This window comes from Anolis carolinensis, chromosome 5 (genome assembly GCF_035594765.1).
Source record: "Anolis carolinensis isolate JA03-04 chromosome 5, rAnoCar3.1.pri, whole genome shotgun sequence".
Classification (NCBI taxonomy): domain Eukaryota; kingdom Metazoa; phylum Chordata; class Lepidosauria; order Squamata; family Dactyloidae; genus Anolis; species Anolis carolinensis.
In genome coordinates this window covers 121248945-121266276 of record NC_085845.1, presented here as the reverse complement: position 1 = coordinate 121266276, position 17332 = coordinate 121248945, and the positions used below count along the sequence as shown (strand labels likewise).

The window sequence follows — 17332 nt, the reverse complement described above, 5'->3', positions numbered from 1 at the left end:
GTATATTGTTCCAGTTCTGCTAAGGAAGGTACCTTAGGGGTTTTCCAGTATCTAGCGTATACTATCCGAGCTGCCACTGTCACGTAAAACAAAATTCTTCCATATTTCCTTTCCAATTCTTCTTCGGGCATGTTCAAAAGGTACATTTGTGGTGTCATTTTAAAATTTGTATTTAATATCTTTTCTAGATGTGCATGAATCTGTTTCCAATAGCTGTTTACTTTGTTGCATGACCACCACAGGTGGTAAAATGTGCCTTTATCTTTCCCACATTTCCAGCATTTATCGGTGCAGTTGTACATCTTCGCTAATCTCTCTGGAGGGAGATACCACCGCAAGTGCATTTTGTAAATGTTTTCTTTTAGGTTTTGACATGCCGTGTATTTCATTCTTCTATTCCATGTTTTTTCCCATTGGACCATTTTTATCTCTTGGCCGATGTTTTGAGCCCATCTAACCATTGAGTCCTTTACTACTTCCTCTTCTGTGTGCCAAGTCAGTAGGTTTTTGTATATATAAGATATAAGTCCTTTTGGTTTTTGGAACATCGCCACATCAAACCATGTTTTTGCAGTCTGGAAACCTGAGGTTTTGAGCTGTTCTTTAAATTTCTCACGCAGTTGTCTATATAAAAGCCAGTTACATTTAAGGCCTGATTGGTTCAGTTCTTCTAGGGATTTCATTTCTGAGTTTTCCAAATTAATATGGACCAAATAATAATTTGGAATATTTGTTAGTTTTTTGAGCTGATAAAAATTGTGTTTCTGTCTGTTTGCATGATAGCTGACCAAGAGAACTGTGTGTTTTCCTCTTTACTCATTGTCCTAAACATCAGGGTCACTCAGTATAGCTAATTGACAGCAATTTCAGGTTTGAAAAGATGAAATATTTGAACATTGAGTCTATCTTGTGGACAATAGACTGAGGTAAGGATGGGAAAAATCACTTGGCGGATAATTATCAGTACAACTATTTGTTTCATACAAAACCAAGACTCATTGAACTATAAAGCAGCCCTACTTCCAAAATACACATACATTTCCTAGATTGTTCACAGCATGTATGGAATTTGCACTTTGGAATCCTTCATTGATGAACAGCTGGGGATGAATTTGGGAAAATGGCACAACTTAAAACAGTTGATAGAAAAATGTATACATTTCAAATGTCTGCAAGCCACTATGTTACTCAATAGAAAAACACATTCAAGCAATGCAGTTTAAAACATGCATGTAAACATATATGAAGCTTTAGAAATAAGTGAAGAGATTGATTTCAACACTAAAAGAAAGGTTTGAACAGAGCATGGAGCAGATGTGAGGGTGGAAAAGAGAAGACTTCCATGAATGCAGTCTTTCTGCTTTAAGTTAGCCATGCTTTTCTCAGTGCTGAAATGCTGTACCTTGAAACTTATTATGCACAAAATCCACACTTTTCTTTGCATAGAAATCTGAACTTTCTGAGCAGGAATATGTATTTTACAAAGAACATATTGTTATTATAATTATTTTATGGGAAAATGCAATGAAAATGCTATTTTTAATGCAAAAACCTGCAAATTTTGCAGCAAAAAGTTCAGGACTATAAAGATTTTCATCTTTCCAGATCTGTTAGAGTTTCTTAACACCCAAGAAACCCATCTTTAGTTGGTTGTCCTGCTTAGCTAGTAAATCATAATGTTAAGAAATAACCTGAATGTTTTGCTCCATCAGTACAACTTTACTTCACAGTTTGACCATCGGTCTGGCACTTTCTTGATATCTGAGGCTACAAATCCCATTTTAATCAAATTGGATTGAGGGAGTATAGTCCAAAGTGAGGAGAAAGGGTTAGGGAAATATTCCTTTGCAATGTCTTTTTATTTTTTGCAGAATTTCCAAAGTATAATACCTGAGAGAATGAAAGAACACTTTCAATTTCTAATGGTGCAATAGTAACAGCTATTTATTTACTATTCCATTCTACTTCACTGTCACATAGTTCATATTATCATACACTTCTTCTCGAACTTTAGTTATAATATCTTGTTAAAATATAATTAAATATAGAAATATTTTAAGAATACATAGTTGAAACCAATAAAACAATTAAACCATTAATATTCACCCCAAATTCTTTCTGAGAGCGCTTTAGATATTTAAAGAAAGTTATCATATTACTACTCAGTTTTCACTTTTCCATACTAAGCATGCCCATTTTTTTTTTTTTGAAAGACATTTCTCATTAGGATTGGTTTTCAGTCCCTTGATCATCTTGGTTGTACTCCTGACAATACAGATCAGATTGTAAATTCACTTATTGAACTGTGGTGCCTAGAACTGGCCAAAAAAATCCAGATCAGGTCTAACTGAAGTAGAATAGTGATACTATTTAGTTGTTTTTGGCCTAACTCATGTTTAATTGGTTGTCTACTAGGATCCCTACATCCTATTCACATAGACTTTCAAGGTCAAAGATTATCTGACCTCCATGATAATGGGGAGAAAGAGGAATAGAATAGTGAACACAGAACAGTCAACAACGTTTTAAAGGAGTTTTTGTTTTGTTTTTGCAAAAACAGAACACTTTACCTATCAGAACATCCCTGGGCCTGACATTTACCTGAACTATTCTTTCTTTCAAGCCTCTGCTTTATCTCCAAATTTTAAGAAAATATGTACTGAAAAGAAATTACAACCATTTGGATTTCAAATGCAAGAAACTGAGCACACCTTAATTACAGTATCTTCATTAAAATTTGGGGTGCAGAATAGATTGAGTCTAGATTGGCCTGGATCAATTTAGGTCAAGATTTGAATAGGCATCAAAGTGAAATTGCCCATGATGCACAGCCCTAGCTTATGCTCACATGGAATATGATGCTATTAAACTAACTGGTTGCTTTTAACTATTTAGAGAAGCAGAGAGCTTGGAACACTAATAATGTTTTGGCAGTACATACTGACCACCTGCAATTATAACCTTATTTCAATGTTGTTTTACTTTTATTTTATTTTTTAAATCCAAAGTTGGTAATCCAAACATGTCTAAATATATAATTTTGAAAGGAGGAAATAGTAAAGGGGAGGGTAGAAACCTCTCTGTGACATTTCAAGAGAAACAATTCACACTGGACGTTGGCTGTAATAAGCTAACATACTGAGTTTTAAGCTTTAAAGAAATCCTTTGAGACTTTAAAAAATAATCAGGGCTATACTTTTTTAACCATAGTCTTCAATAATTTTACAAAAGAAAATGGAAATAAACACCAGGGCCTACAGGTTATTGCCTTTTTCTTTTCTAGAATACATAATTATGTTTGTGGCTACTTGGGGAAATGTCCATTTTGCATGTTTCCAGACATTTTGCTATGTGACCTTGTTTTGATTCTGTTCTCATCTTGAATCACAGGTAGGGGAAAACATAAGGGAGATTTTTTTAAAAGTATTTAGCACTTGAATGATGGGGAAGATATTTTATTCTTTGTATTGCTTTGCAGGTAAAAAATAGAATTCCACCCAGGAGGTGAAAGAACAAATAAAGTCTTCTAAACAAGATGTACAACAGATTTTGGCAGACCAGAAATATTTTCCAAGTTAGTGATTTTCTCCCTAAGACCAATTTTGCACAGCTTTATAATTTTAGTGACATGTTTCATTTCTTTTTGTTTTACTTTTAATTGTGCTATTCAAATGATCAATGTGTGGTAGTTCAGATATAAGAATCACCTGTGAAGCAACAAAACTGTCATATCAACATACTTATTTTAAACACAATAACTTAAATCCCACTATTAATCCCAAATAGAAAAGACCCATTGAATAAGGGGATCGACCTATGTTTTGATTTATAATTCAACTGATTCAGTGGATCTGTTCTAGTTGGGACTAAGCAACAAATTAATGTGAATGTGGTTCATGCGCTAGTTACATCTCATATAGATTAGTGCAACACACTCTACGTGGAGTTGCCTTTGAAGACTGTTTGGAGCTTCAACTAGTCCAATGTTTAGCAGCCAGATTGCTAACGGGAATGGCATACAGGGAGTGCACAACCCCGCTGTTGCACCAGCTCTACAGTAGGCGGGGTCATGCAAATTCCACACCAATGGAGAACCCTGGGATGCCTGCTTGGGGTGGAGGACAATGCAAAATCTAGGATGAAATGGTTCCCAAATGAAAGCATTCCTTGGGTGATGGTTCGTAGTGTTGGGAAGGACATTGGCAGGGTTTGGGCTACATATTCATGGAGCTCGGTGTAACCGCAATGTCAGTGAAAAAGAGTGACTTGGTGCCTCCTCATCACTGTGAACTATAGCCTGTTTGTGGAGACCGAAGGCTGTCTGTGTGAGCGGACACCCGTGCCACATACACACATATGGGTTTTCACTTTTATTATGGAATAGCTTGGGGATCCGGCGGTGCCCGGGTAATTTGAGAAACTTGTGTGGCAAGTTTAGTCCAGATCCAAAGTTGTTTGGGTTCAGTGTTGTCTGTATAAGGGTGAACTACAACTCACAGAGGAAAGGTCAATCACTCCGATCTCCTGCCTGTATGCATAGTTGGGTACGATGAGGCAGTGTGCCAAGTTTGGTCCAGATCCGTCATTGGCTGGGTTCAGTGCTGTCTGGATAAGGGTGAACTACAACTACCAGAGGCAAATGCAGCTGAACTATAACTCCCTTTCCCCCCAACTTGTCCAATACGTTGTATTGGTTATGGGGGTTTTCCCCCAACTTGTTCGATATTTTCTATTGGTTATGGGGGCTCTGTGTGGCAAGTTTGTTCCTGGTCCATCATTGGTGGAGTTTGAAGTGCTCATTCATTGCAGGTGAACTATAAATCCTAGTACCTACTACTCCCAAATGTCCAGGCCAATTCCCCTGCAAACCCACCAGTGTTCAAATCTGGGCAGATCAGGTATGCATGGCAAATTTGGCCCAGAGCTATCATTGTTTGGGTTCATAGTGTTCTGGGTGTAGGTGAAGTACAACTCCTATAAATTCCCCAGTAGGAGTCACAATGCTCTGATTTGATGCAGGGTAAACTACACCTTCAATCTCCCAAACTCCTCCAGTAAGTTTAGTTGCAGCTCAATTTTGCTGTTTGTTATACAGACAGATTGGAAAAGGAAGGGGAGTAGGCGGGGTCATGCAAATTTCAAAGCAATGGAGAACCCTGGAATGCCTGCCTGTGGTGGAAGAGAAAGCAAAATGTAGAATGAAATGGTCCCCAAATGAAAGCATTCCTTGGGTGGTGGGCCTTACTGTTTGGGGAGGACATTAGCAGGGGTTGGGCTACATGTTCAAGGTGCTTGCTGTAACCGCAATGTCAGTGCAAAGTAGTGACTTGCTGGCTTTTCAGGAGTGGGAAATGTAGCCTGTTTGTGGAGGCCGGAGGCTATCTGTGTGAGAGGACATGTGTGCCACATACACACATACAGGTTTTCACTTTTATTACGGATTTAGATTAGATTAGATTTAGATTAGATTTAGATTAGATTTAGATTAGATTTAGATTAGATTTAGATTAGATTTAGATTAGATTTAGATTAGATTTAGATTAGATTTAGATTAGATTTAGATTAGATTTAGATTAGATTTAGATTTAGATTAGTTATGATGACGTGGACCAAAGATTTGGTTAGAAACATTGACTTGGAAGATTGGGAACACCTTTGGAATAAGGGGTTTAATTTTCAGTGGCTGCTGGCTCAATTATAGAAAATATGTTTAAAATGTTTTATAGAACTTACATAACTCCAGAGTTATTGGCTAAAATAGAGAAAACAGGACAATGGACTTGCTGGAGATGCAAGAAGATGAAGGGATATTTTTCCATGTATGTTGGACTTGTAATATAGTTCAAGAATTCTGGAAAAAAAGTGGTGAAAGAAACAAATAATATGATCAACAAATGATTAAGAAAAACCCAGAAATGTGTTTATTAGGACTATTTAGAGGCGTGCTCACATAGAAGATGAAGAAATTTGCCAATATTGCTTTGTTGCGGTAAGACTAATAATAGCTAAAGCATGGAAGGTGGAAAAAGAGTTAACTATTAAAGACTGGAGACGTAAATTGGTAAATTATATCCAAATGGCCAAGATGACAAATAGTAGCAGAGGAGGAAATAATGAAGAATTTGCAAACAATTGGAGACTGGCACTTGGATATCTTGGAAAGAAGACAACAGTAGATTTGATTATTGCCACAAAGGACATCTAGGGAAATAAGACATTTGGGTAGTTGCTGGTTAATTATGTGATCCATATTGGGGAGTGTCGGAGGTCATGGGGGTTGGTTTCATGGGTGTGGGGTTAGAGGTATAAAATATGTTAAGATATAATAACTGTACACAAATTTTTGATTTTTCATACGTTTAAAGAGTGCTGGGTGTATACTATTTTGTAAATCTGATTATTCTTTTGTATATCTTTTTTCTTTTCCCCCCTCTTCTTTCTTTCTTCCTTCCTTCCTTCCTTCCTTCCTTCCTTCCTTCCTTCCTTCCTTCCTTCCTTCCTTCCTTCCTTCCTGATTGTCTATTTCCTATATACGCAATAAAGCAATAAAATTTAAATTAAATATCCAGGAGGATATTAATTCAGGCAGGCAAAGAACTACTACACCACATTGGCTCTTATATGGCACATTATTAAAATAATTTCTCCCATAATGGTTAGTTTCCAAAGTCCTGTTAAAATAAATAGCATTTAACTGCTGGCAGAAGAAGGACAAAAAAGGGTAATTTCAGTTACTGCAGCAATTGAGGAAGTCCTACTAGATCTACCTGTTGGAATGGAGAGCCAGAAAGTAGGGGTGTTGTTGAAGATCTCAGAATACAAACAGGATCATATCTGAAAATACAGTCTCTCAGATGATCTGAGGTATATGAAGTTTGATAAAAACATAGAAATATAGATTTGGAAAAGAGCAATGCAATCCAACCCCTGCCATGAAGGAACATACATTCAAGGCACCCCTGAATGTTAAACCTTTCATAGAAGGAGACTTCACCACACTCCTAGTATTACATTTCATCCTTATGTTTAGGTGGAATCTCTTTTCATGAAGTTTAACTCCATTGATCTATGTCCTAATCCCTGGAGCAGTAGAAAACAAGCTGGTACCATCTTAGCACCCTTTATTATATTTAAACATGGCTATCAACCTTCTTGGAGCCCTTGGTGACACAGTGGGTTAAACCACTGAGCTGCTGAATTTGCTGACCAAAAGGTCAGCAGTTCGAATCCGGGGAGCAGAGTGAGCTCCTGCTGTTAGTGTCAGCTTCTGCCAACCTAGCATTTTGAAAACATGTAAATGTGAGTAGATCAATAGGTATCGCTCTGGCAGGATGGTAACAGCACTCCATGCAGTTATGCCTGCTACATGACCATGGAGGTGTCTATGGACAATGCCAGTTCTTCAACTTAGAAATGGAAATGAGCACCCCCAGAGTCGGACACGACTAGACTTAATGTCAGGAGAAACCTTTATCTTTACCTTTACTATCAACCTTCTTTTCTCCAAGTTAAATTTGTCCTGGTCCCTAAGCTATACCTTATAGAATAAGGTTTCCAGACATTTCACCATTTTTGTGTCCTCTGAACACATTTCAGTTTGTCAATATTATACTTGGGGTGCCCAGAACTGGATTCAGTATTCCACATAAGGTCTGACCAAAGTGGAATAGAGTATACTATTATCTCCACAATCTAGATAATACTATTGATGCAGCCTAGAATTATATTAAATTTTTTAGCTGTCACAGCACACTGTTGATCAAGAAAGAACTTTGAACTTTACACTAAACTTAACTGAAAGCAACTGAAATTATTGGTGTTATGGCTCCTTGTAAGTACCTCCTAACTAACAATACAGGCTTTTAATGAAATTTTCAATAAGTATGTGAGTTCTAGGGAGCCCCGGTGGCAAAGTGCGTTAAAGCACTGAGCTGGAGACTGAAAGGTCCCAGGTTCAAACCCCGGGAGTGGTGTGAGCGGCCACTGTTAGCTCCAGCTCCTGCCAACCTAGCAGTTCGAAAACATGCCAATGTGAGTAGATCAATAGGTACTGCTCCGGCAGGAAGGTAACGGCGCTCCATGCAGGCATGCCGGCCACATGACCTTGGAGATGTCTATGAACAACACCGGCTCTTCGGCTTAGAAATGGAGATGAGCACCAACCCCCCAGAGTTGGTCATGACTGGACTTAATGTCAGGAGAAACCTTTACCTTTACCTTATGTGAGTTCTGGGCATCTACGAATGTTGTAATGGATTGTGATAAATCCAAAACTAAAGAAATTGAGTTAGAGTCAGTTCATAAATTATTACTAGAAATTATTTGAAATGAAATATTGCAGATTGCATTGTGTGGGCAATTCCTATGGTATAAGTCCCTAGCTGTTCTGAGACCCTTTTTAGGAGACATGGCAGGGTATAAATAAAGTTTTATTTATTTTTATATACCTGACATTAATCAGGTAGCTTCCATTCTGTCATAGCCCATTGTAAATTCCTACTTTCATTCCAAAACATTGGATTTATAATCCAGGCAAAAGGTGTGGACACCATTATTAAATTAAATTCAACTTTATTTGTATCCTGCTCCTTCTCCCCGCAGGGACTCGGAGCGAACTTGTGCATTGCTGCATCATTTAATAGCAAATCTCTGAGTGAGACTCATAGTTCCAAATCCATTTCCATCCATTTATTAGCCTTTCTGCAGGACCTGTTTAATTGCCTTGGACAAGCATTCTGAATTCTGAATAATTCTGAATCATTTGGCCTTAATGACCCTGAAGTCACCATCAAGTCCTATAAAACCCAGATTTTGCCCTTCAAATCATGTCCTCTAATATTTGCCAGCAAAACCTATATAGATAGCAATCTCCTCCATCTTAGAGGAAAATATCAAGTATATGATTCCATCACATGCCAAGTCTGCTGAACCATTTGGCCCTTTTGATCCACTTGATGTTTCTTGGAGGGGACTATCTTCATATCTTGCCACTGCCGTGGGTGCCTGTATGTGTGCATATGCATAAATTTCAATATGTATAATTATGTTTTATTTGGAAAATTAAGTTCTTTGGGGTACTTCATGGTGTTAGTACTTGATCAATTAATCTCTCAAGGATCTCAATCTGTGTTGCTATCTACAGCTCCATGATGACCTTTACCTCAACTAGAAATGCATTGCCTCATTATGTGTAATTATACACTCTGCAGTATCAGGTGATCAAATGTATTTGGCACACTAGAACCTACAGTCCTTCAGACTTACTTGAGGCTAATAACAAGGTGCCATTTTAAAATCAAATTTTAGGGCAAAAACACATTTTTGAAACTTTGGAAGTACTATGTGAAATCATGGCATTAGTTTAAAGACCAAGTTCTATGGAAATTATCCTAAGTTTCATAAACCTTTATGAAAATGTGTGCACAACTGTACGGGCTTGGAAATACTATGGCTGTCACATGCTTTTTTTAAAAAAATATGCTGTCCCTCTCAGAGTCTTTGATGTAAGCATTGCACAATATCAACGTTCTTATTATCATTTCCTCCTAAGAAACTCCACTGAACAATTTTGCTAGCTAGTTTTATGTAACATAAGGAGCCCCGGTGGCGGTGTTAAAGTACTGAGCTGCTGAACTTGCAGACCGAAAGGTCCCAGGTGAAAATCCTGGGAGCAGAGTGAGCGCCCACTGTTAGCTCCAGCTTCTGCCAACCTAGCTGTCAAAGGTCAGACGCCAACTGAGAGCAAAATATAGTTTATTTAAGTAATAACTCAAAAATAGCTCAGTAAATTGTCAGAGGCTAAAAACACTTAATCTTCAGTGTTATAAAGCAGTCAAAACAGAAAAAACGCCAAAAACATGAACTGGCAAATAATCTGGATTAACCAGAGATATAATCCGGATTTAACATAAAGTACTTGAACTCAGCCCAAAGGCACACAACGGGCATAAAATGGCAAAACAAACATAGGTAAGTCGCTATGAAGCCCCAAAAACTTCCCCCAAACCCAGGAGTACAGCAGTGATTCCAAACTGAAGCAAAAACCCAAACCGGGCTAAAGGCTCTTCACTGTGAGCGGCACAAACAAACAAAACTGGAAAACGCTGAGGAATTAGCGGAAAGCCGCTGCAGAGTCGAAAACCAGGCCAGGAGCTAAAGGAGCGTAGCGTTGTAGCGAAGTCAAGCCGGTCCGAAGTCAGGATAAGGAAACAGCGTCAGGGCTGGGAATGAAGCCAGCAGTCAGCAACAGTAGACAGCCACGGAGATGAGAATGATGCCAAGCCGAGTTTAGGAGCGAAGAGATAAGCCGAGTAGAGATTCAATCCACGGTCCAAAGGGTGAAGTCATCACAAGAAGGTCCACGTCATGGGATGGCACAAAAAGCCAAGACAACGAAGGCGAACAGCAGCTAATGCAAAATAGTAATAAGAGTGCAGTCCAGGAAAACCCACACAATTCTAGCCCTCTGTTGAAGAATAATCCGAATCAACCCGTCCCTGTAGCAAAAGGGTGGGAAGACTTTAAAATAGAGGTGAAAAGCCAACCGAACTTGCTGATAGCTGGTTACCAGATAAATGAATTTTAGTTCAACTTAAAACTTTATTAACCCACCCTTAGTAAAGACTTAGTTTTTAAGATACTCAATGAGGGTACAGCCTCATTGAGCCAGAGTACAGCCTGAACTAGAGAGAAACCCCCACAAAAACAACAGTAGGCCTTAAAACAGCCACCTAATACAACAACGTCACAGTCTTCACAATCAAAATACCGACCACATTTTAAAGCTCCTACACTACCACCTGGTAATTCAATAAATTTATAGAAGATATTATGCTAGAACTAGTAACAAGAAGCCCTCTCTCACGCACAGCCATAAATCAGACATAGAAAAGCTACTGAAAATTAACAAAACAATAAAAACAATTTACATAGTATATTACTAGCTGTTAACCCAACACAGGTGTGCATAAAAGAAAGATTAAAAGTTAAAAAAGGAACTCGGCAACAAACAAATTTCAACTGTTTACCAAAAACATAGCCTTTAGCAAACCAAGTATTAAAGGTAACGCCTGCCCAGTGAAACTTAAACGGCCGCGGTATTCTAACCGTGCAAAGGTAGCGTAATCACTTGTCTCCTAAATAGGGACCTGTATGAACGGCTAAATGAATGTTTAACTGTCTCTTTTAACTAATCAGTGAAACTGATCTTCCAGTACAAAAGCTGAAATAATAATATAAGACGACAAGACCCTGTGGAGCTTTAAATTTCAACCAACATATAATTACCATAATTATTTATGCTTAACATTTTAAGTTGGGGCGACTTCGGATAAAAACTAAACATCCGAGTAAATAAGGCACTGCCTAAAAAAGGCCTACAAGCCAAAACTAATATTGACCCAGTACTGCTGATCAACGAACCAAGTTACCCCAGGGATAACAGTGCCATCTTCTTTAAGAGTTCATATCGACAAGAAGGTTTACGACCTCGATTTTGGATCAGGACACCCAAATGGTGCAGCCGCTATTAAAAGTTCGTTTGTTCAACGATTAACAGTCCTACGTGATCTGAGTTCAGACCGGAGCAATCCAGGTCGGTTTCTATCTATACAGTTGTTTTCTTTAGTACGAAAGGACCAAGAAAACAGGACCAATATAACCCAACGTCCTTTACAATAAATTAAAAAAAACTAAAATTTCAACAAACAACAAATTTTCCCCCAGACAAGGGGTTAGTTAGAGTGGCAGAGCCAGGTAATGTAAAAGACCTAAGACCTTTCAAACAGAAGTTCAAATCTTCTCTTTAACCATGACCCAATTCCTCAACAACATAATTAATCCACTCTTATATATTATTCCAATCCTACTAGCAGTAGACTTTCTGACACTTCTAGAACGAAAAATTCTAGGTTATATACAACTACGAAAAGGCCCAAACATTGTTGGACCCCAGGGCCTTCTTCAACCAGTCGCTGACGGAGTAAAGCTATTTATTAAAGAACCAGTACGACCATCAACCTCATCCCCAGTTCTATTTATTTTTACTCCAACCCTAGCCCTATTTTTAGCCTTGGCCATTTGAACCCCGATCCCAGTACCCCTACCACTCGCAGACCTAAACCTAGCCCTACTATTTATTCTTGCTATGTCTAGCATAGCCGTCTATTCAATTTTATGGTCTGGCTGAGCTTTAAACTCCAAATATGCCCTAATTGGTGCACTACAAGCAGTCGCACAAACTATTTCATACGAAGTAACCCTGGGACTTATTCTTCTAGCAGTTGTCTTAGTATCTGGCAGCTTCTCACTAAAATCTGTTCTCCTTACACAAGAATATACCCCACTGCTGTTTTCTTCTTGACCACTAATAATAATGTGATATATCTCAACCCTAGCAGAAACAAACCGAGCCCCATTTGATCTTACTGAAGGCGAATCAGAACTGGTCTCGGGGTTTAATGTAGAATATGCAGCAGGCCCATTTGCCCTATTTTTCCTAGCAGAATATGCAAACATTATTATAATAAATACACTTTCATGCGTACTATTCCTCAGCCTAGGACAAACAAACACACAGACATTTACCCCCCTCCTAATAACTAAATTTATTATCCTCACAATTGGATTTTTATGAGTACGAGCATCATACCCACAATTCCGATATGATCAACTAATACAACTACTCTGAAAACAGTTTCTACCGCTAACATTCGCCTTATACCTATGACACACAACACTTTTAACATCAGTATTTTTTATTCCACCACAATGGAAATGTGCCTGAGCTTAAAGGGTAACTTTGATAGAGTTAATAACAGAGACTTAAACCCTCTCATTTCCTAGAAAACCAGGACTTGAACCTGCACCTAAAAACTCAAAATCATTTGTACTTCCTTATACTATTTTGTAGTAAAGTCAGCTAAATAAGCTATTGGGCCCATACCCCAAAAATGTTGGTTTAAACCCTTCCTATACTAATGAGCCCAACCATTTATATAATCATTTTATCAAGCCTAGCAACAGGCACTATTATAGCTACCACTGACTTATGGCCTGAGTGGGCTTAGAATTAAACACCTTAGCAATTATTCCAATTATTTCAACAATACATCATCCACGATCTACAGAAGCAGCCACAAAATATTTCCTAACTCAGGCCGCAGCCTCCGCATTAATTCTATTTTCAAGCATAACAAATGCTTGAAATACAGGCTCATGGGACATTACACAAGCACTAACCCCCCCCCCCATATGTTTTACTAACCATAGCACTAGCCATAAAACTTGGACTAGCCCCACTACACTTCTGACTGCCAGAAGTAATCCAGGGGTCAACTATAACCACGGCTTTCATTATCACCACGTGACAAAAAATTGCCCCAATATCGCTCATTTTCCTAACCATGAACAACTTATCCACCTCAGTTTTTCTACTAATAGGACTTCTATCTTCACTAATTGGCGGATGAGGTGGACTAAACCAAACACAAACCCGAGAAATCATAGCATATTCATCAATCGCACATCTGGGCTGAATGGCTACAATCTCTTCAATTATAACAAACATTCTAATTATGAACCTACTAATTTATCTTATTATAACAACTTCAGTTTTTCTTTCTCTTATTATTTCAAAATCTAAAACAATCCAAGACACAACATCCGCCTGAACACTCTCCCCAACACTTACAATTATTATATTACTCTCTCTCCTTTCCTTAGGGGGCCTACCCCCACTAACAGGATTTGTCCCAAAATGGCTCATTATAGAAGAACTAATTTTACAAAACTTTAACTTATTAATCATCATGATAGCCGCATCCTCCCTACTAAGCCTATTTTTCTACTTACGATTAACCTATACAACCACACTTACACTATCCCCTAATACAACCCAGACAAAGTTTAAATGACGATTTTACCCAAACACACTTACTATATTTATTACCATCCCTGCCACAATTTCTATTTTTTTACTCCCTATAACCCCACTAATTTTATTATAAAAACTTAGGATTAACTAAACCAAGAGCCTTCAAATCTCAAAATAGAGGTGAGACCCCCCTAGTTTTTGCAAGACTTGTGAAACATTATTACACATCTCCTGAATGCAACTCAAGCACTTTTATTAAGCTAAAGCCTCCCTGAATAGGCGGGCCTCGATCCCACAACAAATTAATTAACAGCTAATTACCCCAACCAGCGGGCTTCTATTCGCTTCTCCCGTTTTTTTTGGGGGGGGAAACGGGAGAAACCCCGGAGCCTTTAGGGCTCCTCTTCAAACTTGCATTTTGACGTGAAAACACTTCGGGGCTTGATAAAGAAAGGAATTAAACCAATGTAAATAGGTTAGCCTACTGCCTAACATTCGGCCACTTTACCTGTGTTCCTTAATCGTTGATTTTTTTCAACTAACCATAAAGATATTGGCACCCTATACCTAATTTTTGGTGCCTGGGCCGGCATAGTTGGCACCGCCCTAAGCCTCCTTATTCGAGCGGAGCTAAGCCAGCCGGGGGCTTTACTTGGGGATGACCAAATTTATAACGTCATTGTTACAGCCCATGCTTTCGTGATAATCTTTTTTATGGTTATGCCTGTTATAATTGGGGGCTTTGGCAACTGACTGGTACCATTAATAATTGGGGCCCCGGATATGGCATTTCCACGAATAAATAACATGAGCTTTTGACTACTACCACCATCATTTCTTCTTCTTCTTGCATCTTCCGGAGTTGAGGCCGGAGCCGGTACCGGATGAACAGTATATCCACCACTAGCAAGTAACCTCGCACATGCCGGAGCCTCAGTAGACCTGACTATTTTTTCTTTACACCTAGCAGGTGTTTCATCTATTTTAGGTGCTATTAATTTTATTACCACATGTATTAACATAAAACCTTCCACCATAACCCAGTACCAAACACCCCTGTTCGTTTGATCAGTTTTAATTACAGCCGTACTTCTTCTACTCTCTTTACCTGTTCTGGCTGCCAGAATTACTATACTTTTAACAGATCGTAACCTAAATACATCATTTTTTGACCCTGCCGGAGGAGGGGACCCAGTGCTTTAACAACACCTTTTTTGATTTTTTGGACATCCCGAAGTTTATATTTTAATCTTACCGGGCTTTGGAATAATTTCCCACATTGAGACATATTATGCCGGTAAAAAAGAGCCGTTTGGCTATATGGGCATGGTATGGGCAATAATATCAATTGGCTTCCTAGGTTTTATTGTTTGAGCCCACCACATATTTACAGTTGGAATAGACGTAGATACTCGAGCATACTTTACATCCGCCACAATAATTATTGCAATTCCAACAGGGGTTAAAGTATTTAGCTGATTAGCAACACTTCATGGGGGAATAATTAAATGAGATGCAGCAATATTATGAGCGCTTGGCTTTATTTTTTTATTTACAGTGGGCGGACTTACCGGCATTGTCCTAGCTAACTCATCCCTAGACATTGTTTTACATGATACTTATTATGTTGTTGCCCATTTCCACTATGTTTTATCAATAGGAGCTGTGTTTGCCATCATGGGCGGATTTGTTCACTGATTTCCACTATTTTCAGGATTTTCTCTTCACCAAGCATGAACAAAAGCCCAATTTGGAGTAATATTTGCAGGAGTAAACTTAACATTCTTTCCACAACACTTCCTAGGACTAGCCGGAATACCACGACGCTACTCTGACTACCCAGATGCCTACACCCTATGAAATGCAATCTCCTCAATCGGATCCTTAATCTCTCTGGTGGCTGTAATTATAATATTTATTATTTGAGAAGCTTTTGCATCTAAACGTGAAATCTGCTCATTAGAGCTAGCAAGTACAAACTTAGAATGACTACACGGATGCCCTCCCCCTTACCACACATATGAAGAACCGACCTTTGTTCAATCTTCAAGAAAGGAAGGAATCGAACCCCCTTAAGCTAGTTTCAAGCCAACCATACTTCCATAGTATCTCTTTCTTATAAAACCTTAGTAAAACTATTACATGGCCCTGTCAGAGCTAAATTATAGAATAATGCCCTATAGGTTTTAATGGCACACCCCTCACAACTTGGATTTCAAGATGCAGCCTCACCAATCATAGAAGAATTACTGCACTTTCATGACCACGCCCTGATAATTGTGTTTCTAATTAGTGCTTTAGTCCTATACACCATCACAACCATAATAACAACAACCCTAACTCACACTAACACCATAGATGCTCAAGAAGTTGAAATAGTTTGAACAATCTTACCAGCTATTATTTTAATCCTAATTGCCCTCTCATCCCTTCGAATTCTCTATCTAATAGACGAAATCAACAACCCCCATTTAACAATTAAAACCATGGGACATCAATGATACTGAAGCTATGAATATACAGATTACCAAGACCTAGAATTTGACTCCTACATACTACCAACAACAGACTTAGACAAAGGGGCCACTCGACTACTAGAAGTTGACAATCGAATAGTAATTCCAATAGAATCACCAATTCAAATACTAATTTCAGCACAAGATGTTCTTCACTCATGAGCTGTGCCCGCCCTTGGGATTAGAACTGACGCCATCCCAGGATGACTTAACCAAACAACCTTTATCACCTCCCACCCAGGAATATTTTATGGTCAGTGCTCTGAAATCTGCGGGTCAAACCACAGCTTTATACCAATTGTTGTAGAATCAGTACCCCTAAACGCCTTTGAAAGCTGAACTACCGCCCTATTAACCTCATCTCTAAGAAGCTTTAATAGCACTAGCCTTTTAAGCTAGAGATGGGGCCAACCAGCCCCCTTATAGAATGCCACAACTAAACCCCTCCCCATGACTTATAATCTTTTTTCTAGTCTGACTTTTCCTAATACTTATTTTGTTTAATAAAGCCCTTAAGCCCCTATTCCCCAACACAACTGAAACAAAAGAAATAAAAAAACCAACCCCTCAACCCTGAAACTGACCATGATACTAAGCTTTTTTGATCAATTTTCTATTCCAACCATCTTAGGCGTTCCACTAATTTTTATTGCTACTATTTTTCCAACCTTGCTTATTGTAATAAAAAACAACCGACTGGTGTTAAACCACCTCTTATACTTATTCCAATCCTAATCATTATTGAAACAATTAGCCTATTTATTCGACCTCTAGCCTTAGGAGTACGACTAACAGCCAATATTACAGCAGGCCACCTTCTTATTCAACTAATTTCAACTGCAACCTTTGTACTACTCCCAATAATAACAATAACAGCAACCATCACATTTATTGTTTTACTTCTTCTTACAGGACTTGAAATTGCAGTTGCCCTCATTCAAGC

At 38.5% G+C, this 17332-nt stretch overlaps 3 pseudogenes; all 3 read left to right on the top strand.

Annotated features, from left to right (window-relative positions):
• The first annotated feature begins 13048 nt into the window (after positions 1-13048).
• On the top strand, positions 13049-15997 carry LOC134299422 (NADH-ubiquinone oxidoreductase chain 2-like; annotated as a pseudogene).
• On the top strand, positions 14366-15997 carry LOC134299565 (cytochrome c oxidase subunit 1-like; annotated as a pseudogene).
• A 65-nt stretch (positions 15998-16062) lies between these two features.
• On the top strand, positions 16063-17018 carry LOC134299421 (cytochrome c oxidase subunit 2-like; annotated as a pseudogene).
• Positions 17019-17332: the final 314 nt, after the last annotated feature.